The sequence below is a fragment of the Varanus komodoensis genome, unplaced genomic scaffold (genome assembly GCF_004798865.1).
Source record: "Varanus komodoensis strain SLA01 unplaced genomic scaffold, ASM479886v1 scaffold3, whole genome shotgun sequence".
Taxonomy (NCBI): Eukaryota; Metazoa; Chordata; class Lepidosauria; order Squamata; family Varanidae; genus Varanus; species Varanus komodoensis.
The window spans coordinates 13,305,536-13,320,459 of NW_025335761.1; the positions used below are offsets into that span (position 1 = coordinate 13,305,536).

General features: G+C 41.3%; 1 protein-coding gene across 4 annotated transcripts in view; it reads left to right on the top strand.

The window, feature by feature from the left end:
* FUT8 (fucosyltransferase 8) overlaps positions 1-14,924 on the top strand; it is a 131,474-nt gene that overhangs the window by 96,707 nt on the left and 19,843 nt on the right. The gene's annotated exons all lie outside the window — the stretch shown is intronic.

Consider the following 14,924-nt stretch of genomic DNA (forward strand, 5'->3'; position numbering starts at 1 on the left):
CACTGTGCATACTTTAAGCAAAAACTATGAGTTTTTCCTCTAACCTTCTCACAAAAACTGTTATATATTGGACTTAATGATTTAGACTTGAAAGGTCAGTTAAGCTGTACTGTATCTGGTACTAGATGTCAAATAGTATGCATGTTGATGATAGGGAAAGCACTTGATGAATACTACGTGTGCAAATCACTTCATGTAGATTGATAGTGTATGCATGTGTGTGAATACTCTGAAATATTTCTTTTGATATTCTATGGGTAGGTGTGAATGGGTGGGTAGGAGGAAGAGAGGGAGCAAGGAAATTGAAAAATAGGCATTGCAACACCTTAAGATCATCTGCAGAGGTCCTTCTGCTAGAGCCCTCCTTGAAAGAGGTAAGGAGGGCCATTATGAGAAGGGCCATATCTGCTATAAGCACTCCTATTGTGGAATTTGCTCCCAAGAGAGGTGTACCAGACACTGACACTTTATTCATTCCAGTGCCAGGACAAAATCCTATTTGCCCAGTTTCTTAATTGCTAGATAACATTTTTAACTGTTACATTTAATATGAAGTACTATCACTGTGGGGTTTTTAATTGCTTTGTTGTTTTTAACTTGTAAACCATCTTAAGATTGTTTGGAATAAGTGATGGTACAGAAAAGCCTTAAATAAATAAATATTTTCCTATATTGACTAAATATTATTTTTATGTTACTCATTAGGAAAGTTGTACATGGGAAAAGAATATTTCTGAATGCAGAGGACAGACTGATAATTTGAAGATTTTCCTTTTTTTTTTTTTTTTTTGGTTTGGTTTTGTCTTATCATGATCAATTCAAGCTGTGACAACCCAGATTCAGGCTAGATATCAGGAAAAACTTCCTTACTGTCAGAGCAATATGACAGCGGAACCAGCGGCCTAGAGAAGTGGTGGGCTCTCCCACACTAGAGACATTCAAAAAGAAACTGGACAGCCATCTGAGTGGGATGATGCAAATGGGTGTCGTGCAACAGCAGGGCCATTGGACCCAATGACCTTCTTGGCCCCTTCCAACTCTACTATTCTATAATTCTATAAAATTAAGTTGATCATACCAACATAAGTACAAAGTGCTGCCATGGGTACATCTAAGTAAAGGGGTAGCAGATAGTTGTTGTTGTTGTTGTTGTTGTTGTTGTTGTTATTATTATTATTATTATTATTATTATTATTATTATTATTATTATAACATTTCTATGCCGCCCCTTGCCGAAACCTCGGGGCGGCTTACAACATAGTTATAATGTATGTTTGTTCTTATGATGTAAGCTGACTTCCAAGGCTCACAGCTGTATGGTGTAGGCCACTTTTCCTGCACACTATGCATCCTGATTCCTTTTAATGCAAAGGCAGATATTGGAAGCAGAACTAATTTTCCAAGGGATGATGGTGGTTTGGATGTTCATGCCACAGGTAACAAGGGAAAACAGATAGCAATGCCTCTGTTACTTTTTGCCATCCTTATATATTTCCAGGCCAAGTAAGAAGAGAAGGAAATTAAAATACTTATCTTATGTACCCATGGCACTCTGAATTGAGAATATTTGGGGACATACTTGGATTGAGTCTCTGGCAGAAATAATAGAATTAGTATTAAAGTGAGCCTTATTCTTTATCAAACTTGCAACTGATGCATTTTTCTTGGTGGGGGAAACACAATAAAGTGGTCTACTAGGCATTGGTAATGAAGCAAAGAATTGTGCACATTCCAAAAGCAATTATATTCTAGTTCAGTAGAAGTAACATTTTTAGAGTATACACATGCTTGATTTTGTATTTTAGTATTTTCAGCCATGATCCAGGTATGTGTAACATGTTTGATTTCAGTGGTATATCAAATGGCAAACATACCATTTAAATCAGTGGTTCTCAATGTGGGCCATGTGCCCTTCCCCAGGGAGTCATGCCATATTTCCAGAGGGCCAAAGTAAGTGCCATTTCTAGTGGGGGCAAAATAAGTTTCTGAGGGGGCTATCCAAACTTAACTGCCAAGTATATCATCAGTTCGTTATAACACTCACATCTTATTCTCTGTGCTAGTTTCAGCCACATAAATATTTAAAATAAGTAGTTTACAATAAAAAAATCTTAATGAAAAAGGCAAGTCTGTATTAAATTAATTTTTATATTCATTAGAAGCCAGTTTATACTATTAAACAGTGTAGATGGTAAGGTACTTTTTCCAGCTTTCAAGGATTATGAGGAGGGTCACAGAGGTAAAGGGTCACAGAGGGGGTCATGAGCCAAAACAAACAAATGCTTGAAAACCTCTGATTTTAATAATAGTGTACTGTACTTTGAGAATTGAAATACAGCCCCCCCCCCAAAAAAAAAAAAAAACTTAACCAGGCTTTTGGTCACAAAGCTACAGAATAAGGGGTTGCAAATAATCCCTGAAACTACCAGGGACATAAAGGGCAGTATCCTGGACTGGTGCAACGGGAATCTAGCTCTTCCTAAAGCCACTGGTTCCCACTTGTATAACATACTTAGCAGAGGTGCACCAGCAACAATGTATGCTGCCTTACATTGTTGGTGAGTGCAGGAATGACTGCATGACTCGCCCCCCACCCCCCAAGTGCTTTATATAGAGTTATGTTTGGCCGGCTAAGAACATAGGCCTTTCTCCATGGGCCAAACAGATGGCAAGTGTTCAACATGCTGTATAACTGAAAAATACATGTATAGCTTTCCTTCCCCTAATCAATTTAAGTATCTTCTTCAGGAAGTAAGATTGATTCCCCCTTCCCAAATTTGCTGAAATAATGTAATTTTGTATCTAGTGCAAAAGAGTTGAACAACTGAAGATGGTGATCTCTGGGTTTGCATTAGTCTCTTTGTCATAGTCAAATCAACTTCTTTTGAGGCTTAGTCAGTTGTTGAAGGCACCCTTTCCCTTCTTCAGCAGTAGGGGACATATATAAATGGTTAATTGATTGCTAGAGGTAAATGGCTGGTTGTCCTGTCAAAACTCTGATCAATCCAAACCCAGGCCTGGACCTGCTACACCTCTGACACTGGTGAGGAGGCTTGGGTTTTTGGGAAAGTGGACTGCTGTGGTTTAAGAACTGCTATAGGTTGTCTCCTGCCTTTTCCAGCGATCTTCACTGCCATATCAATACAGAGTGCAATCAACTAGCCTTGCAGCAATTTCCTTGGACATATAAACAGACTCTTCAGGTTTGCCCCTTCAGGGTATCATGAGGGTGAGGGTACCTTTTTAGTTTTCCCTTTCTTGTACCTTGGCTTGTACATGCTAATGTGGACACCCCTACCTGGGACTGTACCTAGGAGGGAGGCTAGTGTATATGTTAATAAGAAGGAAGCATCTTATAATTAAGCTGAACTGCACTTCTGATTATTCTTAGCATGAAGGTTATGTCTGAATTTCCTGCTTCCTCTTCTTCACTGTGACAGGGAGCATCAGATGATGCCTTAAGATCCACTGGGATACTCAAAAACCCTTTAAATCACAACCTTCTGTGCACCTACCTAGGAGTAAGCCCCAGAGAGCATGTGAAACCTTCCCTGAGTAAACATGTATAAGATAATGTTATAAGCATACTGTTAGGATTGTGTTAATGTATTTGTGTATGATAACCATTAAAACTTAATGAAGAAGGCCAAAGTTTCAATTGCATACAATGACTGAAAAGCACTAGTGGGGAAAACTTTTAAGTGTATACCTCCAGCAGTAACAATTTTGTTAATGTTCCTGTTAACAGCAATTCAAGGAGAACTTAACAACCATAGTAAGATGTAATAATTGCAATTAAGTATGAAGAGGAATGAAACACTTTCAATTAGTACTCAATAGTTGTGGTCTGATTGTTCCTTGTTCTGTAACAATTAATGAATAATCAGTTGAGTGGATAATTGCTGGATTGTTTCAACTAGTGCACAGGCTACATATAACATTTTAACAATCATTGCAAAAGCATGTTTATTTTTTCATACACATATACACACTGCTTTTATCCTGCAAGGAACCCAGGGCAGCTTATATAATCCTCCTTCATTTTATCCTCCAACCACCTTTTGATGTTGGTTAGGCTGAGAGTCAGTGACTGGCCTAAAGTCACACTTTGCACTTTATGGCTGACTGGGAACTAGAACCCCACCTCCTGAGTTCCAGCCAAACCCTCTAGCCATTGTACCACTCTGGCTCTTTCTACACAATATAATGCATATTTATCAAACCAGTTAAGATTGTGTGACCCATGCTGTGGGATACCATGCACTTTAATAATGTCTTTTAAAAAAACACATATTTTGTGGCAGCAAATAATTTTCTCTACATTAATGCAACAGCATGCATATTACATCAGGACTGTGTTGGAGGAAAAGGGCAAGTTCCCAACTGCTTTATAAATATAGGCACAAGCCTAAAGAAGTACCTTGGCACCAACTCACAGGTCCTCTCAGTGCAATGTCAGCTTAAAACTGTCCTCTCTGTGCTTCCACCAATGAAGATCAAGGTCAGAGAAGAACCTGAGCTCAAAGTCTTCACTGTCATCATTACAGCTTGAAATGTACTATCATCTTACTTTAACATCATTTCATTAACAGAATCTTAAACCAACCTCAAACTGTGTTTTAAGATCTTGGTTAGTAAACTGACATTAATCCATAGTTCCTTGTATTGAACATACTAACAGTTTGCAGTTTAGGTAAATCTGGATATAAGTGGCAAGAATGAATGGGTCAACAGAGTGGTGAAGATGGAGCAGATGATCCTACTCTCATTCATAGCTGTTAAACTAGATGTGCAAGGTGGGCATCTGAACTGAGCCAACAAGAGCACCTCCTATTTTGGACTGATATGGAAATGTTTGGGCAGTAATCTTTTTAACCGAACTCACACATTATAGAAAAGTTAAAGCACAATATACTTATCTTTCTATAAGTACCTCAAAGGCTGTCACAAAGAGGAAGTTCTAGATCTCTTCTCAATGATACTAGAGTGTAAGACACAGAGTAAGTTATGCTGCAGCAACCCAGATTCAGCTAGACACCAGGAAAAGCTTCCTCATTGACAGAGCAATATGACAGTGGAACCAGCTGCCTAGCGAGGTGGTGGGCTCTCCCACAATAGAGACATTCAAAAAGAAACTGGACGGCCATCTGAGTGGGATGGTGTAAATGGACCTGATGGCCTTCTTGGCCCCTTCCAACACCATTGTCCTATGATTCTATGAAAAAGGAATTTATTTATAAACAATATAATACATTTCATGATTTCTATTCTTATATTTGATTTTGTCTTATTTAATGAACACTTATTAAGTACTAAATTAAGTACTTTGAATTTTATATGTTTTAATATGTATTTCAGTATGCTCATACTAGTGGCATCTTTCAAGGTATATTTGTCAATATTTTGATAACAAAAATTAAAATATTATGCTTTTTTGCCCCCAACTATAACAAATTGGTCTTGCACCAATTTGTTTATACTGGTTTTATGTATCTGCTATGGCCAGCAGTTAACCAATAAGCTACAACTGCAGGAAGATCAAATAGTTTGTTGCTAGAGAATGGTAAAACAAGGAAGCCATAAAAATATAAAAGTTGTTCTTAGTTTCTGTTCTGGACAATGAAGTATGATGGCTGCTATTACTCCCATAGTGCTACTTCTCAGAGGCAAGAAAATGATTCCACGAGTAACTTTTTCAAGGGTGGTTGTTTAAAATCTCTTTGGTTATAAGAAGCATTATCACAAGGCAGTATCCAACTGGCAGGGTTCATTCCAACTGCTTATGTTATGCCAATGAGCGTTACTGTTTGAACGGTGGGGATTTAGCTGTTCTAAAAATAACTCTGGAAATGTAGAGAAATGCTTCTTTCCAGATTGGGAGAGGACAGCAGAGCTCCTTCCTACAAGTGTTTTGCTCATAATAGGATTCTTTTAGAACTACTTAGTCCCTGTTGGCACATAGGCACAACAGGATACTGCCCATAATGTTGAACATTTCATAGAACCATAGAGTAGTAGAGTTGGAAGGGGCCAAAAGGTCATTGGGTCTAACTCCTTGCTCAGTGCACGGTTAAACCATTAACACAGTTAAACCATTCCTCTCAGATGCCAGTCCAGTTGCATCTTGAATGCCTCTAAGTGTGGGAGAGTCCACAACCTCCCTAGGTAATAGGTTCCATTGCCGTACTGCTGTAACAGCAAGTTTTTCCAGATACCAGTCTTCTCGAGGCTGAACATGCACTGTTCTTTCAATCTCACCTCATAGAGCTTTGTTTTGGGTCCCTGGATCACCCTTGTTGCCCTCCTCTGAACCCTTTCCAGCTTGTCTGCATTTTTTTTAAACTGTGGCACCCAGTACTGGACACACTACTCCAAATGTGACCTAACCATTGCTAAATAAAGGGTACTAGTCCTTCCCAAGATTTGGAAGTGATACTTCTATTAATGCAGCCTAAAATTTGCGCTTTTTGTAACCACATCACATCATTGAATCATTCAGCATGTGATCTACAACAATTTCAAGATCCTTTTCACTTGCGGTATTGTTGAGCTTGTACTGATTTGGTTTCTTAGGTGCAGAAATTGGTATTTGTTCCTGTTGAATTGCGTTCTGTTGTTTTCAGCCCAGTGGTCCAGCCTAACAAGATCACCTTGAATCTTCTTTCTGTCTTCCAGGGTATTAGCTATCACACCCAGTTTTGTGTCATTGGCAAATCTGATAATCATTCCCTGCACTTCCTCATCCAAATCATTAACGGAAATGTTGAGGAACACTGGACCCAGGACTGAATCCTGCAGTACTCCACTTGTTTGCAGATCAGGATATCACGGGGCACATTCTCAAAAGCTTTGCTAAAGTCAAGCTAGATTATGTACACAGCACTCCCTTGGTCCATCAGGGGATTTACCCAATCAAAAGACTGGCAGGATTTGTTCTTAAGAAATTCATTTTGGCTTCTAATGATCACTGCATTGTTTTCAAGGTGTTTGGAGACTGAACTGCTTTATAATCTTCTCCAGAATTTTCCCTGGGACTGATGTCAAATTGACTGACCTGTAGTTCCCAGGTTCTTTAATGATTTCTTGAAGAAAGGAGCTATATTAGCCCTTCTCCAGTCATCTGGCACTTGCCCTGTTTTCCATGATTTCTCAAAGATAATAAGCAGTGATTCTGAGTTCTTCTGTCAGCTTCTTTTATGACTCTAGAATGGAGTTCATCGAGCCCTGGAGATTTGAATTCATTCAAACCAGTTGGATGATCTTTATTTGTCTATCAATCAATATTTGCCTATCAATCTTGAGTGCTATCCTGCTCCTTCAGCTTGTACTTCCCCTTCATCAGGAAGCGCATACATCTTCTTTTGGGAGAGAACTAAGCCAAAGTAGGAATTGCACACCTCAGCCTTTTCTTTGTTATCTGTTATCATTTTACCATCCATGTTGAAAAAAATTTTCCCTTTGTCTCCCCCCATTTTTCCCTCTGTCTTTTACTTTGGACTTAGCTGAAGAAGACTTTTTTACTGCTTTTATCCCTGACTAACCTCAGTTCATTCCTAGCCTTCCTGATGCCATCCCTGTAATTCCATGCTACCTGCTTGTATTCTTAGCTTGGTCTTCCTTCCTATACATGTCCTTTTTGTTTTCAGATCATATTTAAGCCCTTTGTGAAGCCATGTGGACTTCTTCTGTTGTCTTCTACCCTTTTTCCTTGTTGGAAATGTTTGTAATTGTGCCTTTAGAATTTCCTTTTTTAAAAAATTCCCACCCTTCTTGCTCTCCTTTTCCCATTAGAGTCACTTCACTTATCATTGTTCTAGGTTTACTAAAATTAGCTTTCTTGAAATTCAGGGTATATGTTTTGCTACATTGGCTTTTGTTTCCTTTTAAGGCAAGAATTCAAGTATGGCATGACTACTTCATCCACTAGGTCTTCCTGTTGGTTAGTATCAAATCAAGGATAGTCTTCCTTCCTCCACTTTCTGTTGGAGGAAATAATCAGCGATACATGTTAGAAATCTCTCGGAGGGGCTGTGTTTGGCAGAATTTGCCTCCCAACATATATTGGGGAAATTGAAGTCCCCCATAACAGTGACATCATGCCTTCTTGAAACATTGAGATTTTGCTTTTGAAAAGCTTCATCCTTGTCTTCTCCTTGACTGGGTGGTCGATAATAGACTCTAATCACTGCATTCCTTTTATTTCTTGATCCACTTAGATTAATCCAGATACTCTTGATGGGGCTAATAAACTCATCCTCCAGTTTTTCTGTGCAGAAATACGTATCTTTAACATACAGTGCAACCCTGCCTCCCTTTCTGTTTCTTCTGTTCTTCTTGAACAGATTATATCCTTTAGTCATTGAATTCTAGTCATGAGAGTCATCCTACCAAGTTTCAGTTATACCTCTTAGGTCATATTCATGCTGCTGAATTAAGAGTTCAGGTTCATGCTATTTGTTTCCCATACTCTGGGTACTAGTATATAGACATCAAAGATCTTGTGCTTTATACTCTGACTTACTTCCTACATTTTTTGGAAGACTATTATTGGACGCTGTCAGAGCTGCTCTCTCTGTTGTGATGCATATGCCTTTGTTCATTGTTATGCCCAGGTATACTTCTCCCTCCCCTGTAGGATTCAGTTTAAAGCCTTCCTGATAAACTTCTTCATGCTGTGGCCAAGCACATTTTTCCAGTCCTTGTAAGGTGCAACCTATCCCTTGCCAGTAACCCATCTTCCAGGAAGTGTAGTCTGTGGTTTCAGAATCCAAACCTCTCATGTTAACACCACCTTTGTAGCCAGGCATTCACTTGAAGCATTTTTCTTTTCCTAGGTATTCCTCTTTCAGACACTGGAATAATTGGAAAGAAGTGTATCTAGATCCCAAAGTTCTTGACTTTCCTCCCTTAAACTTAAAAATCTGACATGATTTCTTCAGAGCTCTGTTTGGCAGTGTAATTTGTTCCCACATGTATAAAAAGGAAGGGATATGGTGAATAAACCTTGGCAGTCTTTCAGTTCTATCACTAATCTGTCCTCCAGGGAGACAGCATACCTGGCCAGTCCACAGGTCCTCCGGCCATACATGTGTCTCCATCCCTTGCAGCTGGAAGCCTCCCACAACCAACACTCTTCTTGCTATTGCAAGCTTTGGTATCATTGCCACTGCTTGGTTGACCTTTAGTCTCTTGTTCAGTGTTGCATGGGATGACTTGCAGCTCTCGCACAGTAGGCTGTCCTCCAGTCTCATCCTCAACTATTGAAAGCGGTTCAAGAGTCCCACTGCTTCCGCTGGTCTGGAGTGTCTTCTTGTTTTTCTGCACCTAACTGTCACTTGTTTCCAGGGAGTTTCCTCCTCCTTTCCACCAAGATTCTCTTCTTTTGCCTCAGCTTCCTGTTGCTCTTCTAGCTTCTGTACTATTTTTAGCTGTTGCAGTTCCACAGCCCGGTCTGAAAACTCTGTCTTATCTTTTATTACCTTGAGGGTGGGCACTTGCTGCTCTAGTACTTTTGCCTTTTCTTCTAACAGGGCTACTAGCTTGCATTTGTTGCCTGTGTAGGCACGTTGCAGAAAAACAAACAATGCATAGATGTAGCAGGTCACCTCCACTGGGTAGTCTTCTCAGTCTATTCTTTTTGCTACCATTTTGATTCTACCTTGCTGGGTTTGCTGTAACAACCAGTGCTATCTCCTGTCTTCACTTAAGATTGACAACACAGTCCTACCAGTAAATGGGAGTGAGTTACAAGGAAGATAATTGGGTGGGGGGTGGGGGAGAGACTAAATGGGAAAAGGAAGTAAAAAGAAAAAAGTTAAAACCAAAAATCTCCCCTGGGATCTCCCCTGCTGAACTCTGCTGTCAAACTGCTGTTCATGCTCCCTATTCGCTTGCTTCCTGGGAGTTTGGCTGCTTGTATCTGATCTGCTCAGCTTAGATGCTTAAAGTACAAGGTTAAAGTCAAAGGCTATCAGTTTGTATGGCCTCACAGATAAGCCTGAATTTGGTGTGACTTGACATTTGCCAGATAAATGCAGGTAGCATTTATTATGTGTAAACAGAAACATACAAAATATCTGTGTTACTCTGGATGGTCAGATTATTTCGGTGATGACCCTATGACGAAGTTAAACTACTTTTCTTCTTGTGGATATTCTGTTTGTTTTGTTTTTTGTTTGTATCTTCTTCATTTTAGTTCTTCTCAGCTGTTAGCATTTTCCCTTTTTCTGGAAAAAAGATTTTTCTTCTTCCCTCATAATTGTCTCCATACCCACTAATTCCTATTTTACTGTTCATTCCCAACTAAGGCGCCTTTCCGAGTGTGTTACTAAGTAACTAAGTGTGTTAGATGCAGCAGGAAGCTTCTACCAGTGGTCAGGCATTTGCTCTACCTGCTTTGCCTGGGTGAAGGGCACATGGTTGATCAACACCCTCACTGCCAGGCTTTCAAGAAAAAGCCCAAGGTGGATTGCTACTGTGTAGCTTTGGAGCAAGGCATTCCTGGCAGTGAATGCCAACAAACTGCCAGAAATAAGTTGCCCTTTTACTTCTAAGGCTCCATTCTCACCTGAGTCTATGCCTTCTGCAGTTCTGGCACTAACCATGGGGCAATCCATGAAGCTGATACCAGGGAGATCCTTGAAGATCTCAGAAGTGAAGAAGTTGGCTAAGCAAAGAAGGAGGCAAAGCTGGGGGAGGCCACAAAAAGGGCCACAAGCAGCGCTTCAAAGAAACACCATCTGGATTCAGCTGGAGACTTCAACACTGAGTGCAACAGAACTGGGACCATGGGTATTGATGCCAAAATGTATTTGAGCTTTGGTATCAGAAGGGGAGATCCAAAATACATCTCTACTTGATCAGCTCCCCTCTGAAGCCTTGGGAGTATGGCAGCTAATTGCTCCTCCTCTGCCACATCTCCAGTCCTCCTCCAGTTTCAGAAGCCATGGGGGATGGGGCCATTCTCCCCTCTTTGATTGGGACAGACACATGGACAGGTCTACAATCACCAGGAACCCTTGTACAATCCTTGGTACCAAAGTCAGTTCTGTCCAGAGCCCTTTGGAAGAGGTGAGCACTCCCTCCACATGGACCACTAACTCCACTGCCACGATCACAGCATCCTGGATGTAATGGGAAGATTCCTCAGCTCTGGCACTCCCAAGTGGCAAGTTACCAGGCTACTTTAGCATGAAACCAGCTTATTTCTGTGGGAAAACATTCTGTAAACATCTGTCAGAGGACCAAAAGGAGCTTGCCTGGGTGTTCAGTTCTGACGTGCTGCATCTCCTGCCTTCAGAGCAACACTGCCAAGCACCAGGCAAATTGTGGCACAAAGGTCATGACTGGCATGATGGCACTTTGGAGGCATACCTGGCTGTGCTTATCTGATCTGCCACAGGAGGGCTGCTCACACATCAAGAATCTGCCTTTGATGGGGAGGGGCTTTTCATTGTGCAGATGGATGAGCAGGTGGATTTAATACAGAAGGCATGGAATATAGCAAAGGGGATGGGGCTGAAACAACACCAGCTGTTAAGACTAAGTAAGTGGTTAGAACCAGCCAAGCTTTGTTCCATTCTCAAACCCCAGTGGATTGAAAGGCTTGACAACAGCTGCCATCACATTCAAGGTATAGCGATGGCTCTAATAAACATTGCTAGGTCCGGAAGCAATTGGATGCTGACAGAAAGCAGTAGTAACTATTTCCCTGGGCCGGCCCCTTTTTAATCTCCCTTTTCATTTGATGGATGTCTACCCATACCTGGATGACTGGCTAATTGTGGCACCCTCCATGAAGGCCCTGATTTGTTCAATCCAGACTGTCTGCACTTCATTAGATAATATGAGCCTGCATAAACATGGGAAAATCTGTTTTTTTTCCTCTTCTCAGTCAATCCTTTCCACTGAGGCACAGCTGAACGCCATCTCAGCAGCAGCATATCTCCCAGAGATAAGAGCATTGGTGCTTATTGAAATGCCTAACCAAAAACTGCAGGATTGTGTCACTGTGCTCTAGATCCAACAGTGCCTCTGGTTCATGGCACCAGACTTTAGATTAGAGATCATGGTATGGCAGCAGTGCTGTTTGCCAGACTTTAGACTAGGGATCTGCAAAGAATCCATTCTTAATGGATTTCCTGGTGTTGGTTTCCCAGAGTCAGAGTTCCTGGTGAGTTCATGTGGTGCTTGCTAGAAATTGAGCCCCATGCACTGTGCGAGCAGCAGTATTCTTTCACACCTGCTGCTGCTGCCAGCAGCAGCAAGTGGGAAAGAAGGTCGGCCACCAGAAATGGAAGTTGGTAAGGATGCCATTGCACAACTGGGGGTCTGTGAGCATGCATGGACTTCGCCTTAGTTTGGCTTGTTTTGCAAGCAGAGGAAGTCTGGATTCTGGAGGGATGGATTCTGAAATTATTTGTCCTCATCTTACTAAAGATGCATCTACTACATCTGTGGATTGTCATACCACCGCATGGCCGATCCTCAGCAAACGCATCTTCAAATGCTGAAAACCATTCAGTCCAGTCATGATTGATGGATACTGTCATGCTCTGTGCCAACAAATGCCAAGTCCCTGTGTTACTTTTAAAAGAAATGGTTAGTTCAGTCCGAAGGTCAAAGCTGTATGGTTTGTGCATCCAACGTTTAAGTCAGACAGCAGTGTCCAAAAGAATGTCCAGGAAGCAAGCCAAAATTTAGAAATCCGATTAGTCTTAAACAAAGCCAAACATGCCGGTAACAATTCTTGTTGTTTGCCACAAAGAGCAGGCTTCGGCTGATCTAATTGATAATCAGCTGTAAATCAGCACAGATGGCTGATTAGGTCAGTGTGTTTTTTGAGGGAGTCTCCACACTCAGTCTGCTTCTTGAACTTCTGCTGGGTCCATTAATTCCTTCTCCTTTCTGTTGGGTAAATAACCTCTGACTCTGGCTGCTGTCCTTGAGGAATTTCAGGGACTTCCCAAGAGCTTCCTGGCTACTCCTCTAATGGAAAGCATTTGGCTGCATCTAACTTGGCTGGGGCCTGCTGTGCTGGCTCTCTTCATCTGAAGAATCCTCCTTCAAGTAGGATGTGATAGACATGCTGCTGCAACTTATCCAAAGGTCTTCCATTTGCCCCTCCCAAGCCAGCCATTATGGTCACAACAGACACCTCCTTGTTCAGCTTGGGAGCCCTTTGGGTCCCATGAAGACCCAAGAAACATGGAATAAAATTGAACCTTCAACCTGATCAGCCATCTGGATATGCCTGCGGTAAAGAAGGCCACATCCCAAATGTTCCTGTTTGTCCATCACGTCCAGATTCCTGCAGATAGCACCACAGCTGTCTTCTACATAAACAAACAGCAAGGTGCTCAGTTGATCCTTTTGACCCATCTAGCCATTTGGATCTGGAACTGGGATGTCAATAGAAACATCACACTCGTGACAATCTGCATTGTCAGGTTCCATCACACATTGGCTGACACAACAAGAGAAATCTCATTACCCATGAATAGCAATTGAGCATTCTGGCACTGAAGAAGATCTTTGGCACAGGGAAACCCCTTCTGTTAGCCTGTTTGCCACGTGGGACAGTACTGTTTGCAAGAGCTTTTGCTCTTGGGCAGGACAGGGCCTCTCTGCAAGAAGCCTTTCTGCTCTCTGATCCAAATCCAAATAACTCTATTAATCCCAAAGACCATTTATCTGTTAGGGTGGCAAGACCAGAGGATTCCCCCTGCCACCTCAGAAACTAACAGCCTGGGTGGCAAGGACAGTTTCCCTGGCTTATGAGCTAGCTGGTCTACAGCTCAAAGTTACTAACAAAGGTGCACTGTGCACAAGCAATAGCACTGACATTGACTGCACTGCACACCAGGATTCCTCTTTTGAACATCTGTAAAGCAATAACCCAGTAAACTCCATTGATATTTGTGAGACATTTGGGAGAGCTGTGTTTTCATCTGTGTTTCAGTGACAACACCAAGCCATCAACCAGTGACACATAAGCTTGCTGGTTCTCCTTATGCATGATGCACAGAGGCCATGAAGAGGAAAGGCAGGGCAGGTTGCTTGCCTGTACCTGTCATTCTTCAAGTGTTCACTTGCGCATTCATACAACACACCTACCAACCTCTCTTTGGTGTCATGTTCTAAACTTTTCTCCTCCTATATAAGATTGGGTTCAAAATTTTCTGTACCTAGATTTGGTTTGACTAAAGTAATGGTCACACAAAATAGTACTTCCTCAGTCCTAAGCCAACAAAGGTGGTCCCAAGTTAACTGAGGGAAAGAGAAATACACAGTAAATAATTGTATTTTTACTTTAATGTTTCTGTTGATGTTACTGCAGTTGTTAGTGAAGACTGACTTCTGATTTGTAGAAATTGTAGCTGGGCATTTTGCAGTCATTGCTTAGGTGCTATGTCTAATTTAAATTGTGTCAGACTGGATATGATAGTGGCTGTCCTATGTGTCAGAATCTGGTCTACCTTCAGGGTGGGGGTAATTAGGGGCAAGCAAGAGATATGCTAAATCTTTCCCACCTGTTGGCATCCTCCTCCCCCAGCTTATTTTTTGTTGCTACCTTGAGAAGCTTCAGAGACCCAAAGTAACATTTAATGAGATAGTACAGTTTCAGGCAGAGAAACAAGTTGATGCGTAGTTTGCCACTTCCCAGCCTTCTCTGCTGCATTTTAAATTATCCCATCCACAGTTTTTCATGGATTTTGGCATGACCTGCCATGTCTAATTTGGTTCAGTGTTAGCACATGATGAAGTAAATGAGGTTTTGTATATTGTAAGAAGAACAATATATATTAAAAAAGCTGTGTATTTCTTGCAAGTCCTTGAGTTGGTGGGAGGTCTATTTTTTGCTTATTCCTGTTAGATATTAGTTAAAAATAATATTCATGATGACCAGAGACCACAAACTAATA